Here is a 15,812-nt window from a genome sequence, read left to right on the forward strand (position 1 = left end):
AAAGAAACATCTTTTAGAATTTATTGTCATTTGTTGTCAATTTTAATACAATGGATACATAACATATATAAATTTTTACTTAAAAAGTGGATTTTTAATTTAAGAAAATTAAAAACATAAGAAAATGCCAAATGGAAAAGAAATAATTCAAAAATTCTACAAAAATGACATGTGTCAAATTCATTGAGAACATGACATTTGACAAAATGATTTTCATTTATTAGGTTAGATAAAGTAAAGTGGTGGCAATAATAAAAGTACTAGTGCTATAGAGGTAGGGGTGAACAAACCGTTTTTTTTTTCAAACCGAGTCGGTTCAGTAAACCGTTTCGGTTCCGATCCATGAATAGTAAAACCGGTTCGGTTCAAACCGGTTCGATCATAGAAAAACTCGAACCTATCTTGTAACGACGTAAATTTTTCAAAACAATTTTTCATTTTTAAATCATAATTTCAATCTCCAAAAACAATATTCATAAACTGAATCCAATGTCATCATAACAAACAAATCCCAAGGTCTCAAATACATAAATCCTCTCAGTGTGTACGTATCATGCCGGCGCCTTCCCACGGTCCTCGCTAGTACCTGAAATACATAACACAACAATTGTAAGCATAAATGCTTAGTGAGTTCCCCAAAATACCACATACAACACATACGCCTTTCCAGGCCGTAACTCTGTGGGACCTTCCGGTCCAAGTGTCTTAGGGGACTTCCGTCCCGAATCCCAGTAGACCTTCCGGTCCTACCCGTATCGACCTTCCGGTCCGTAACCTCCTGACCTTCCGGTCCATGTCATCTTGACCTTCCGGTCCATATCATCTTCACCTTCCGGTCCTCATCATACATAGCATACATAACGCATACATATCACATATCAACATATAGCACATACATCTCATAGCATATAAGACCTTCCAGTCACACATAGGTACCCTTCCAGGTACAGTATAGTGAGAAGACTCACCTCGAATGAAGTTGGATAAACTCTCGTGCTCAACGTCCCGACCTAACTCCTCCTATCATTCCAATCAAATCCCGATCAATACTCTCTCATATACTCATCTCTAAGGATTGGGTAGAAGGCCATTCTACCCCTCTCCGAACTCTCTTGAATCAGTCTTGACCAGAACCCTAAGGTCAACGAAACTCAACAGTCAAACTTTGACCCGACTCGTCGAGTGCACATGGGCGACTCGGCAAGTCCAAGCGGGTCCTCTGAGTCCTTCTAGCCTCTCTTGGCTCGTCGAATCATCCTTCCACTCGACGGGTTCCTCCTGTCACGAATCGCGGGGCAACCCCGACTCGACTCGTCGAGTCCACTTATGAACTTGACAAGTTGAATCCATGATCACACTCAGATGACCTTCTAAGGTCAGATCTGTTTCTCTAATCCATAGATCTGACCTTCCCAAGCATAATAATCACATAAAGGTCGAATCTTGGTACACATGCAACACCCCTAAATCTTCTTTTGGGGAAATAACTACTAAAAGGCCAACCTAAGTTCATTTCCTCCATGAAACCACATAAAGCAGGTTGGCTAAGGTTCTCTGGACCTCAAAAGGTCCGGATCCAGAGTCTATCACTCAATGGGACACACATAAGCATCAAATTTATCCAATAAAGGGTATAAAAAACCCTAAAATTCAAGGATCTCATACTAAACAGAAAAAGAGATCGATTTTCTACCTTAAAGTTGCAGATTCAAGCTGGAAACCCACAGAATAGCAATCCCCTTGACCTCCTCTTGCTGGAAACACTTTCTCATTGGCTAAACCACACCAAAAATGATCAAAATAGCTCAATCTCTCTCACAACTCACTCAATCTCTCTAGGGTTTCTCTCTCAATTCTGGTAGCCGCAAATGGAGGCCATAAAGGCCTTTAAATAGGGCACAGACCCCGAGAATTAGGGTTTCATTCAACAGCGTGGACTCGTCGAGTCCACCCTCGCCGACTCGTCGAGTTTGCTCATTAATCTAGTCAGCAATCGCGGTCCTACTCGACGAGTCTACGACTCAACTCTTCGAGTCCCTCTCTTTTACTCAAAAATAAATAATCAAACATAATACCTGGAAATCTGGGTGTTACAATTCTCCCCCACTAGAATCAGACTTCGCCCCCGAAGTCTTGATCCGCAAACAACTCTGGATGCTGCTCCCGTATCTCTAACTCCAGCTCCCAAGTCAGCTCGGACCCTCTCCGATGTTGCCACTGGACCTGAACCAGGGACACCTCCTTGTTGTTGGATTAATGTCTAAGTCCATAACTATATTTGGTATGTACTTGACCCGATCCGGCATGGTCCATTTGGGTTGCACTTCACCGACACAATTTATATGGATAATCTTTTGAGAATAGTATGTTTATGATTAATATTAATATATTATAAGTTCTAATATATTAATATGGAATCATATTATTTAATTAGTATTGATCAAGATTTAATTTATAATTAATTAAGTGATCAAAAGGAACTAATTAAATATGGACTCTTATATATATATGGAATGGGCCAAGTTCATTTAGGTTGGGCTAAGCTTTCATGGATAGTCCATGGAGTGTTTAACCCATGGATCCTAGGAAATGAAAGGTCATTGGGTATTAGGGTTTAACCCTAATCCTCCACACTATATAAAGATGTCCTTGGTTGGTGAAATTGGCACTAGTGTGGTACACTAAGAAGGGCTAGCCAATTTCACTAGAGAGAACCAAGTATCCATATTCTCTAAAGTCTTCCAAGGTGTTTTGGTGATTTGTGATTCCATTTTAGGCTTCCACACTATTGGGGCTAAGCTCTTAAAGCTTGAAGACATCAAGCTACATCAAAAGGTATGTCATCTAACTAGTACTTTGTAGTATAAGAACTTCATAATATGCTAGTTAGGATTAAAGCCTTGGAAAGTTCTTATTTGCATGTATTATAGAGAAAACATAGATCCAAGGTTTATAGGGTTGCATGTACACCATAGGAGTGTTAGAATGCTCAAAACCCAACAGTGGTATCAGAGCCTAGGCTTGTTTTCTTGTTATACTTGCAAAAGAAGCTAGAAAATCGAGTTTTGATGTTGTCTGCCCAGCAGACTCGCCGAGTCCATGAATGGACTCGCCGAATCCAAGGCAAAAAGCATCCAACTCGCCGAGTTGGTTCGTGCACTCGACGAGTTGGACCCCCAGACAACATAAATTCGACTTTTTTGGCTGGAATTGGACTAGGAACATTACCCTAAGATGTTTTTGAACTTATAAACTTGTTTTTAATGTGGTAATGTTCATGCTAATCCAATTTCAAAGATAATTGTCAATAGATTCATGTTTTGTATTAGTTTAAGGTTTAAACTAATTACATGAAAAAGTTTGATTTGAATTATCTTGTTCTTATGAGTTGCGTAGATTAATAGAAAGTTGAGTGAAATAGTTGTTTTCAATCCAAATTAATCTAAGAGTTGATTCTAAAATGTGTTTTTGTAACTTGTCCTCAAGTTATATGAAAAGTCACATTTAAGTTTCATAAAACTCATAAAAGTTGGCAAAGGTTACAAAAATGAAGACTCTAGTTCTAATTAAATGGTGTTATGACTCCATAATTTGTCCTCAAGTTATGGAGGACCAAGAGTCTCTTTATTAAATAATAAATAAATAAATAAAAAGTGTAACCTTAATTAATTCCACAAGTTATAAAATAAAGAAAAGTTAATTCTTTTATTAGTTTAAAGTCTTCCATAACTTGTCCTCAAGTTATGGAACTTGAAGAGTTTTTGGATTAAAACTACTTTAAACACATAAGTTATGGAATTAATTAGTTTTGAAGAGTTTCAAAACTTGCCCTCAAGTTTTGGAATTTGTAAAGTTTTCTCTTATGAATACTTTAATTCCAAGTTAGCCCTTAGAATTTTAAAGAGTTAAAATTCAAGCCTTATACTTTATAATATTATAAGTTAATAATATATATATATATATAAGAGTAAAGTCAGTCTTACCGCTAGTACGCCTCATTCACGAAGCCGGTCTATAAGGTGGGTATAAGGTTGTTGCCTATAAAATGGCAACTTAATGGGTGTCCACTCTCACCCACCGCTTGCTTGACCGGTGGAGGGTCGTTAGCCGAACGGGTTTGACAGGACTAGAATTCTCCCTTCATTAAAAGTATTAATGATAAATACTAAGTAACTAAACTCTTAATAATACCCAATCTTAGTTACTTAGGAAAATGTAAATAACGTGCTAATCCATGAAATTACACTTTGCGCTTTGTTTAAGTCGGTTAGTGGAGCGTGTGTGGTTAACCAGCACACTAACTCGTATTTAACAAGGTAGGTAAAGGGTAACTTAATGTTTATCATAGTATCGATGGAGCGTGTGTGGTTAACCGACACATCAATTGAGGGGTAAACACTTAAGGGTACCAAGTAATTTGCATGGTTACTTCACACCTTGTTTTGTGATCCTTGGCATCCCAGTCACAAAACCTGAAGGGCACACTCAAGATTGAAACATGCCATTGAACAGTTCAATGAATCTCAAAAGATCTAGGAGTTTCAAAACCAATTAAAACCTAATAATACATTTCGTTTATCTTGGTGGAAATTGGTGAATCGTCATTCACCTACCTTCAAATATTTTATAGCTTGGATTACGGCATACCTCTTCTAAGTTATAAAATAGTTTGTTGGGTCCTAGCCTTAATATTTCATATTGGGTGTCATATTAAGGACTTAAGATCAACTATCTTGAATATCTCCCAAAAGATGTCTGGCTTAGACATTTATGATCTTCCCAAATCTCTTGAAATAAGCTTTCCTAAATGAAGATGATGTCCCATGGAAATCATACTTCTTTCACCTCCTCCAATTATTCTCCCTAACCCACAAGTTCAAGGTCACTCAGGCCCTATTGGCAAGGCAAGGTCTAGGTGTGGTCACATCTTGGAGATGTAGTCACATATTGACAAGCCGGGAGAGTTGGGTGTCAAAGTCTTGAGAAAGTTGGTGGTTCAATCACTTTCTAAGTCACATAGTGAGTTCCTTTGGGACACCTATGAAACAGACTATGACAAGACCCTTAATGATCTTATCTATTTGTTAAGATCAACTTCCTAAAACTTTATGGACATTGACAATGATGACATTGGATATCTAGTAAAGCTCTCTCTTCCCATTGGAAAGGGATCGGCCATAGTCAACTCGGTTGACCAAATGGTAAAGAGAAAAGCTAAGTCTGTGATAGTACCGTGTACCATTATCAAAGGGTTCATATGTTTATATTGCCAAAGGAAGGGGCATTGGTTGCGAATCTGCAAATTTACCTAAGGATGTTAAAGTCAATAAGTTTGACTCTACTTTAGGTAAAGTCCATTATCTAAATCTGCTAAGTTTCTATTCTGAGATTCTTATTACATGATGTAACTGGGTCACATGTTGATGTTTTAAGAATCAAAGAAAAGTGAATAAACTTAAAGAAAGAATATGCTGAATCTGATCGCATAGATGGATTTCTATCGCGTAGTTTGAAGATCGGATTCTTGAGCTACTTCTTAGGAGTTATGAGATATTGCTTAGGAATAGATAACAACAAGTTTTCATATGGATTGTAAGGATAAGTTTTCCGCAAAGTTTTTTAAAATAAAAAGAAAATTTTAGATTTTATTTATTTTAAAATATCCTTACAATGGCATTTGAGGAAAAATTGTTACTTATATGATTCCATTAATAGCAAGAGTGGAAATATGAAATTGATTCTTTCATTTGTGGTAATGTCTAAATTTACCAAATAAGGAAAGATTCTCATCACCCAAGTTTCAATTGGACCGGAACTTGGAATCATGCAAGTTGTATAGCATGATGAATGAGAACTTTCAAGTATTGGAAAAATTAAGACTAATTACTCGTTCACATGGATGTGTGAGTCAAGTAAAGGACTAAGGGAACGAGTACACATTCTTGTGCACTGATTAAGTCCACCACAAAAGATTGATAAGACTATTCGTCATAGTTTACTAAAGCTCAGTAAATATGGTTATACTTACAAGATTAAGTGTAATTCTGAGACATTGGAAAAGGTTTCAATGTAAGGCAGAGCGAATAAGAAGAATCAACTTAGGCAGAAGGATAAAAGTCTCTCAAATCTGAAAAGATGGGAGAGTACTTTAGTATCAGTTTTATAATCATCTTAATGATTAAGAAACCATAGCACAATTAGTTCTCTAAGGAAATCTTAGTGCATTCTTATGACTAAGAAGAGGGATCTTGAATTGTTGAAATGGTTAAATCAAGAAGATGAGTCATACTTCGTTCCAATACAAGTCTTAGAGTCATACTCCAAGATTGTAACTCGAGTGACATGTCTTAAAGAAGGTTTAAAACACTTGTCAAATGTAAGAGTAGAAGTTCCTACTCTTGTACATTTGAAATTGGTAAGTTGTGATGTTTTGGATAAAACAAAGACCAACTAAGGCCAATTGTGTGAAGTGTTTGTATTGATTAGAATCAACACTATCTCTTGAATAACTGACAAGAAAGTCTTATATGTCAAGAGGACAGTGGGAGTCTTAAAAGTCTTGAAAGTCTCAAGAACTAATCAAGAGTAAAACTAAAGTTCTTCACTAGCACACGACTTGAGGTTTATAACCTATCGTGTTGACATAGTCTATGCCCATTCCAGTTAAAGTTGGCTTTGCATATGAGTTCTTAGAGTTCTCAATGTGTTGCACAACAACTTAGAAGCAATGGCAGGCCCTTGAGCTGCCAGGTGGCAAGAAGTTAAGATTGAGTTCAATCCATATGAGTTTGGATTTGTCATTATCCCTGTCTTGTGACTATGGTTTTGACAATTCACATGGATAAGAACACATACACTAGTAAATCTAAGTGTCATAAGGTTTCTTTCCGATTCATGAAAATGATGGTGAGGAAACACTTTCACTAAGTAGATTTTAGCTAGATAGCAATTATGATATTTTCATTCTCAAAGTCGTTAGTGGAGCGTGTGTGGTTTACCGGCACACTAACCTGGACTTGTGAGAAGTGGAAAAAAGGTCTAACCATTATGATTACGGCATCCCTCTTCATAATTGTTTAGACACACAAGTGTGCTATCTAAGGGAAGGTGTATGATTTTGATAAAGTTTTATCAAAACAATCTTGTATCAGAAATCTGAACTTTGGTAAGAAAGTCAGCTGATTTCTGAGTACATGTCAAAGCTAGTGGGAGCATAAGTGTTATGCTAATAATCATCATGTTAGTGGGATTATGATAAGTATTGCAAGTTAGCAATGTTAATTATAGAAAACAAAAGGTTTCAATTGGGAAAAGGTTGTTTGCTATAATTAAGGGAGAGGAAATTATACTTCATCTCAATCTAAAAGCGTAGATTGAGGGTTTAATCGTATTTAGTCAAGGGTATATATATGAATTTCATGTTGGAATGGCTCAACATAAGGAAATTCTATATATGGGTCCATTGTTTGCGTTCTAAAATTCGATTATGATTACGGCATCCCTTTTCATAATCTGAATTATGAGAACTTGGCAAATTGAAATGGAAATATTATAGCAAAAGACTGGTTTAGTCTTTATGTGAGACATCATGAATCGTGTCCCATATGCTACGGATATAGGATCGATTACATGTGCTATATTCATCCATTCTAAAATTTTCCAAATTCCTGGGGCATTAAGAAGGGAAAAGGTTTAGAACTGGATATGACTAAAAGGATTAAATAATTGTCGAGGACAATCTAAGGTTTACCAAAGATTGGTTGCTCAAGGATATTTGGAAGTATAGTGATAATTTTGGAAGGACCATATTGACATAATCTGGAAGGAGGCAACTCTTGTTCAGAAGTGATAGTCAAAATGGAATCTGGAAATGTTTCAAAGTTAGAATTTTCAATCTGTGTAAGATTAAGGAAACTTAATGCAAGAAGGATGATTCCAAGGAGCTGATCTCCTTTGGAATACTCTGTAATGATTGTTGTCAAGTCTTTTCTGACTTTGTGCATAATTATTACAAGAGGATCAATGCATATAAGTTTAGAATCTAACAGATTTCAGTAAATGACATGAATTTGGAATTCTTGCATTTGAAGTAAGATTTGGGACTGAGAAATGAGAATCATTGGAGTTATGTTCAATTGATCTAGTTCACAAAGTAAAGATCATAGACAAACATAGTATGCATACTTGGTGTATGGCATGACTAGTGTTTAGAAAACATAGTGTACATGCTTGGAGCATGGGACAACTATTGTTTTAAATTCAAGAATAAAGTTGATAGCTGAAACAGTATACAATGAATAATGTGTAATCATATGGTGATAAATAAAAGGTGTTTTATTTATGTTCATAAGTTTTGATACCATATTGGATTCAATTATTATTGTGTTTCACTTTGCATGTTTTGACTTCCCGAATAAACTGGGTTATTCTTCCGGAATGACTAAGTTTTTCAAACCATCCACAGTCGGTCATATGTTGGAAGTAGATATGAATTAAGACTGTCATGGGTTGGCTTGTAGAGGTCTAAGGTGTTGGACAAAGGGATACAACACTCATGAGTGCTCATAAGTTATGAGTATTGGATTCAACCCGCGCTCATTGGAATCACTTCATGGATTTTATCACGAGTGATCATGAGACGATAATATCTTATATTCTTCAAACCTAGAGATATGAGTTGTTACTATGAGTTGATAGTACATTGATTGCACGAAAACGCATTTGGTAACTCGGTGCTATCAAAAGTGTCTTTGTGTATGATTCAACAAGTAGTAGAACAAGCCATATGAGTCGAAGTTTATCCATTCCTTTTACCTTCGGGATAAAAGCGATATCTGTGGGCTCCTCGATGATTTGATGATGACAAATGGAAGTGCTCGGCCGGGCCAGGACTGATTTGATTTGTTCAATTAGTCAGTCGTCATAAATCGGAAATCGGGAAACAACAAATGGACAGAGAGAATGATTTTAATCCATGTCTCAGTCCATATGATATCTAGAATGGAGGAACATATGATCCCTTATCTAATGGACAAGTTCGTTGACAAGATCAGAGTTCGACAGCGGCTTTAGGAGCTACGATTGCCAGTTAGGTTTGAAGTCATACGCAATAATAGTTTTAGACTTATCCAAGTGGGAGACTGTTGGATTAATGTCTAAGTACATAACTATATTTGGTATGTACTTGACCCGACCCGGCATGGTCCATTTGGGTTGCACTTCACCGACACAATTTATATGGATAATCTTTTGAGAATAGTATGTTTATGATTAATATTAATATATCATAAGTTCTAATATATTAATATGGAATCATATTATTTAATTAGTATTGATCAAGAATTAATTTATAATTAATTAAGTGATCAAAATGAACTAATTAAAATTAATTTATAATTAATTAAGTGATCAAAAGGAACTAATTAAATATGGACTCTTATATATATGGAATGGGCCAAGTTCATTTAGATTGGGCTAAGCTTTCATGGATAGTCCATGGAGTGTTTAACCCATGGATCCTTGGAAATGAAAGGTCATGGGTATTAGGGTTTAACCCTAATCCTCCACACTATATAAAGATGTCCTTGGTTGGTGAAATTGGCACTAGTGTGGTACACTAAGAAGGGCTAGCCAATTTCACTAGAGAGAACCAAGTATCCATATTCTCTAAAGTCTTCCAAGGTGTTTTGGTGATTTGTGATTCCATTTGAGGCTTCCACACTATTGGGGCTAAGCTCTTAAAGCTTGAAGACATCAAGTTACATCAAAAGGTATGTAATCTAACTAGTACTTTATAGTATAAGAACTTCATAATATGCTAGTTAGGATTAAAGCCTTGGAAAGTTCTTATTTGCATGTATTATAGAGAAAACATAGATCCAAGGTTTATAGGGTTGCATGTACACCATAGGAGTGTTAGAATGCTCAAAACCCAACACTTGTTCCTCATAACCTTTTTCTTCCGATCCCGAATCGCGATTGGCCTCTCAGCATAATTCAGGCTCGCATCCACCTGAATATCCTCCAACGGCACCACCGCCGACTCGTCGGCTATACACTTCCTCAACTGAGACACATGGAAGGTATCATGATTCTGGCTCAACTCCGCAGGTAGCTCCAACCGATATGCTACTTTGCCCACCCTCGCGGTCACCCTGAACGGCCCAATATACCGGGGCCCCAGCTTTCCCCTCTTCCTGAAATGAATCACTCCTTTCTAAGGAGACACTTTCAGGAGTACGAAGTCTCCGACTTGAAACTCGAGCTCGAATCGTCGTCTATCCGCGTAACTCTTCTGGCGACTCTGAGTTGTCAACAACCTCTGCCTGACCTGCTGAATCTGCTCTGTCGTCTGAAGCACTATCTCAGTGCTGCCCATCACTCGCTGCCCTACCTCTCCCCAACAGATGGGAGTCCGACACCTCCTCCCATACAACAACTCGAACGGAGGCATACCAATGCTCGAATGGTGACTGTTGTTATAGGAAAACTCAGCCAACGGCAAATACGTATCCCAACTACCTCTGAAGTCCAACACACATGCCTGAAGCATGTCCTCGAGTGTCTAAATCGTCCACTCACTCTGTCCGTCCGTCTGAGGGTGGTAAGCGGTACTGAAATGCAGCCTCGTGCCCAACTCCTCGTGGAACTTCTTCCAGAACCTGGAAGTGAAACGTACATCCCGATATGATACAATTGAGATCAGCACTCCATGCCGCGATGCCACCTCCCTCACATACAACTCTTCCAACCTCTCAGCAGAAGATCTCTCACTGATAGCAAGAAAGTGAGCGCTCTTCGTCAGCCGGTCGACGATCACCCAAATTGCGTCGACACCCCTCGCGGTCTTCAACAACTTGGTGATGAAATCCATAGAAATATGTTCCCACCTTATAACCGCCTCAATCTTGGCCGGATAAACCAAAATCCTATTCTGGTTAACGAGGTGTCCCAAGAACTGGACCTCTCGTAACCAAAAATCACACTTGGAGAATTTGGCATAAAGCCTCTCCGACCTCAATACCCCGAGAATCTCCCTTAGATGCTCCTCGTGTTGCTCTCTAGATCTCGAATACACCAAAATATCATCAATGAACACAATCACCGACCAATCCAACATCGGCCTACACACCCTGTTCATGAGATCCATGAACGTTTTCAGTGCATTGGTGAGCCCAAAAGGCATCACCATGAAATCGTAATGCCCATAACGAGTCCTGAACGTCGTCTTCTGGATATCCTCATCCTGCACTCCCATCTGATGATATCCCGACCTAAGATCAATCTTGGAGAACCATGACGCCCCCTGCAACTGATCGAATAGATCGTCGATCCTAGGTAAAGGATAACGGTTCTTGGCCGTCAACTTGTTCAACTCCCGGTAATCAATGCGCATCCGGTGTGAACCATCCTTTTTATTGACAAAAAGGATCGGTGCTCCCCATGGCGAGCTACTCGGTCTAATAAACCCCTTCCCCAGCGGCTCCTGAAGCTGCGAGGACAACTCCTGCATCTCTGGCGGCGCAAGGCGATAAGGCGCCTTGGCGATAGGTGCTGCCCTCGGAACCAAATCGATGCGGAACTCTACCTGCCTCTCGGAAGGCACACCCGGCAACTCCTCGGGAAAAACATCTGGGAACTCGAGCACTATCGGAACCTTATCAATCAAACTTATCCTCCCAGTGGCCACTCGTGTATCCATCACATAGGCTACAAACCTGCTGCAGCCCTGCTGTAAACTCTGCCTCGCCCTAGCAGCCGAACAGAATTTTGTCTCAGAACGGCTACCCTCGCTGTGCACCGTAAGTACTCCCCCACTAGGGTCTCGTATCGTCACCAATTGTCGCTCGCAATCTATAATAGCCCCAAAACGACTCAACCAATCCATGCCCACTATAACACAAACGTCCTCCATCGCCATCAGGACCAGATCAATCGGGAACTCAACACCGAAAATCTCGAGTACACACCCCCAAATCACCTCAGTAGCATAAACCGCTCGCTCGTCAGCTATGGAAACCCGAAGAGGTTGACTCAACGTCTCTCGCCGGATAGTGATGTGCTGACTAAACGCTAAAGACACAAATGACCGACTCGCACCCGAGTCAAATAACACCAAAGCAGGTACAGAATTCACAAGAAAAGTACCTACTCATATCATAAAATAAGCATCGCATCACAATTCAGCATAAATAAATGAAAGAATACGTACCAGCCACGACGTCGGACGCTGCACGGACCTCTTCCGCTGTCAACTGGAAAGCCCTCCCGCGAGCTTTCGGTGCCTCGGCCTTCACTGGCTGTCCCTCGGTAACTCGTGCAGACCCCTGCCTGACCCCTGCAGCAGCTGTGGACACTCGACCTTCCGATGGCCCGTCTGGTTGCAATGAAAGCAAACCATAAATCCCTTGGGGCAATCCTTGACTATATACCCCTCCTTGCCAAATTTGTAGCAAGCACCTGATCGACAAACCCCATCATGTCCCTTGTCGCACTTCCCGCAAGTACGGCCCTTCTAGCCTCCAGATCTCGAATCGGCGGGCTTTGCCCGCTTGGCTGCCGGCTGAGACTGTGCCAGCCGCCAATCCTTCCCCTGAGACTCGGCCTCTTCCCTGGCTTGAGTCTCCAACTCAATCTCCCTCTTCCGATCATTTTCCTGGAGTGTGGCAAATGTCCGGTAAGTCGAGTTCGACACGAACTCCCGAATATCCCTACTCAAAATGCCCAAATACCGGCTCATGCGTGCCTGCTCGGTAGACACCTGCTCAGGGCAGAACATCGCCCTCTCATGAAACTTCCTGGTAACCACAGTAACAAAATCAGTACCCTAGTTGAGGGTCAAAAACTCCGGGGCCAATCTTTCCCTCTCCACCGGGGGAACATACTCGTCTCTGAACATGATGGTGAACCTCTCCTAGGTCACCTCTGAAAGCTCTGTAAGAGTGAAGTTCGTCATCACGAACTTCCACCAATCCTTTGCTCCCAAGGGGAGCTGGTTCAGCGCGAACCGTACCCTCAGATGCTCCGAACATGAACACGTGTAGAAGCATCCCTCGATATCAGAAATCCATCTCATTGCAGCGATCGAATCCTGCGTCCCGTCAAACTCTGGTGGCTTCGTGTTGCTGAACTCCCAAAACAACAACGAGTCACCTCCCTGAGGCCTGGCAGCAGCCACAGTTGCAGTAGTTGCAGCAGCCGCAGCCTCAGTCACCGCTGCGTACCGCTCATTGAAAGTCTCAATCAATGTGGTCTTGATAGACCCAAACATCTCCGGAATATCGGCTCGAATCACCGCTGCCATTTCATCGTAGATCATCTTACTAAGCTCCTCGTCACTCACACCGCTCATCTCAGGTCCGTGGCGTGTCCCAACCATGATGTCTCTCAAATACAACATAAAAATATTAGAGACCTGCTCGAGCATATTCGCACTCGATAACTCATCCCTACTTGTTCCCTAGTACCCAAAGGATTCTTACTTGGGTTGCACACTGATCCGGTGTTTTCAGTAGTACGGGCCCAATACTACTTTGCACACCGCATCAACATTCATTCCAATTCATCCTCCTAGGATCCCAGATCACAAGTACTCTGCATCTCGCTAAGCATAGGCTACCCTTCGGTAGACTTCTCATAAGCTCCTCACTGCTACCTACTCACTCTCGAAGCATCTCATAGAAGCAGTAATCTCCTAGGCTAAGGCATCACAAATTAGGCCACTCTAGTCCTAATATGAATACCTAGCCTACTCTAACATGCATAACATATCATATCATATCTCATAACACATAATGTAAGGGTATTTTGGGAAATCACCGTTTGGGCGTTGGCTGATCGTACACACTGCTCCGTTCTGCCTTTCTCGAAATCTTTTACTCTTTTAGAAAAATTGTTTCTTTTCTGAAATTTTTTACCCAAATCCTCAGTTTGAGTTCAGATACGCTCGAAGGTGCATCCGAATCCCTCAAACCAAGGCTCTGATACCAACTTGTAACGACGTAAATTTTTCAAAACAATTTTTTCATTTTTAAATCATAATTTCAATCTCCAAAAACAATATTCAACAACTGAATCCAATGTCATCATAACAAAACAAATCCCAAGATCTCAAACACATAAATCCTCTCAGTGTTAACGATCTACTGTCGCCTATAGATGGGGCCCTGATACCCAAAGAACTCAGGAGCTCCATGTGACATCCCCATTTTCACGGCAAGAAAAGATCGATTTTGTTTATGCTTTATAAAAATCAGAGTACCTATTTTTAATAAAAATGTGCGGAATTTGTTCCTAGTGAAACATTATAAATTTGTTATCAAAGCATTTCCGAAGAAATGTATTTTTATTCATTTAAAACATTGGGATGTCATCGTCAATACAGAAACATAAGCATAAACAGAACTTACATTCGTTATCACTAGTGATCTATATCTCCTTAATCTCTCAGTGTAATGTGACTTCATATCAACACCTGTGATATAAATAAACTGAGTGGGTCAGGTTGGGAAACCTAGTGAGTACATACGGTTTTCAACCCACAATAATATAATTATTATGTTTAATCATCAAACAGTTAACCCAATTACCCATCCTCATTATCTTCTTTAATCTTAAGGATCTACCCTAAGAATCAGCTATTTCTCGTTCATTCATTCCTAAGGAATAGGTACGAAGTCCATCGTTGTCAATGACACAGCCGTCAAGCACAGCTGCTAGTTCTATCACTTAGGCGCAGCTGCCATAGTTGTGACATTCTATATGAGGCGCTTCTGCCGGTATTGTCCTTAAGACGCTACTGTCAAGGTTATAATGTTCTCTATTAGGCGCAGCTGCTGATATTATCCTTAAAGCGCAGCTGCTAGGATGTTTATCGTAGATGAACAACATCTACAGGTTGTGGCGCAGCTGCCAGTGCTCACTTATAGGGTACTAGGTCCATTGCTGCCAATGTTCACCTATAGGGCACTAGGTCCATACCACTAATATTCCTCTATTTCAGCTTTCACCCCTCATCCTTCATCTACCCATGTTTTACCCAACATATTTTGTAAATATAAAAATACGTATACAGTTTAAAACATTTAAAACATGTATAAACATCTCTCACCCAGCATAGACAGCAAGTATTCAGACAATATGCATAACCGCCTCGATCTTGGCCGGATCGACCAAAATCTTCTCTTGGTTAACGAGATGTCCGAGGAATTGGACCTCTCGCAACCAGAACTCACACTTTGAGAACTTGGCGTACATCTGTTCCCGCCTCAGGACCCCCAACAGCTCTCGCAGATGCTCCTCATGCTGCTCTCGGGTCTTGGAATACACCAAGATATCATCTATAAACACTATGATCGAGCGGTCGAGCATCGGTCTGCAGACTCGATTCATCAGGTCCATAAACATTGCTGGCGCGTTGGTGAGCCCAAACGGCATCACCACGAACTCGTAATGTCCATAACGAGTTTGGAATGCGGTCTTCTCCACATCCTCCTCCCTGACCCTGACCTGGTGGTATCCGGACCTCAAATCGATCTTGGAAAACCAAGATGCGCCCTACAGCTGATCAAAGAGGTCATCTATCATCAGGAGTGGATAACGGTTCTTCACCGTTAGCTTGTTTAACTCCCAGTAATCAATGCACATCCGGTGTGAGTCGTCCTTCTTCCGGACGAAAAGGATCGGCGCTCCCCATGGAGAGCTGCTAGGTCGAATGAACTGCTTGCCCAGCAGTTCCTGCAGCTGCGACGACAGTTCTTGCATCTCAGGCGGCGCCAATCGGTACGACGCCTTAGCGATAGGGGCCGCACCTG

Source organism: Lactuca sativa, chromosome 8 (assembly GCF_002870075.4).
Source record: "Lactuca sativa cultivar Salinas chromosome 8, Lsat_Salinas_v11, whole genome shotgun sequence".
NCBI lineage: Eukaryota > Viridiplantae > Streptophyta > Magnoliopsida > Asterales > Asteraceae > Lactuca > Lactuca sativa.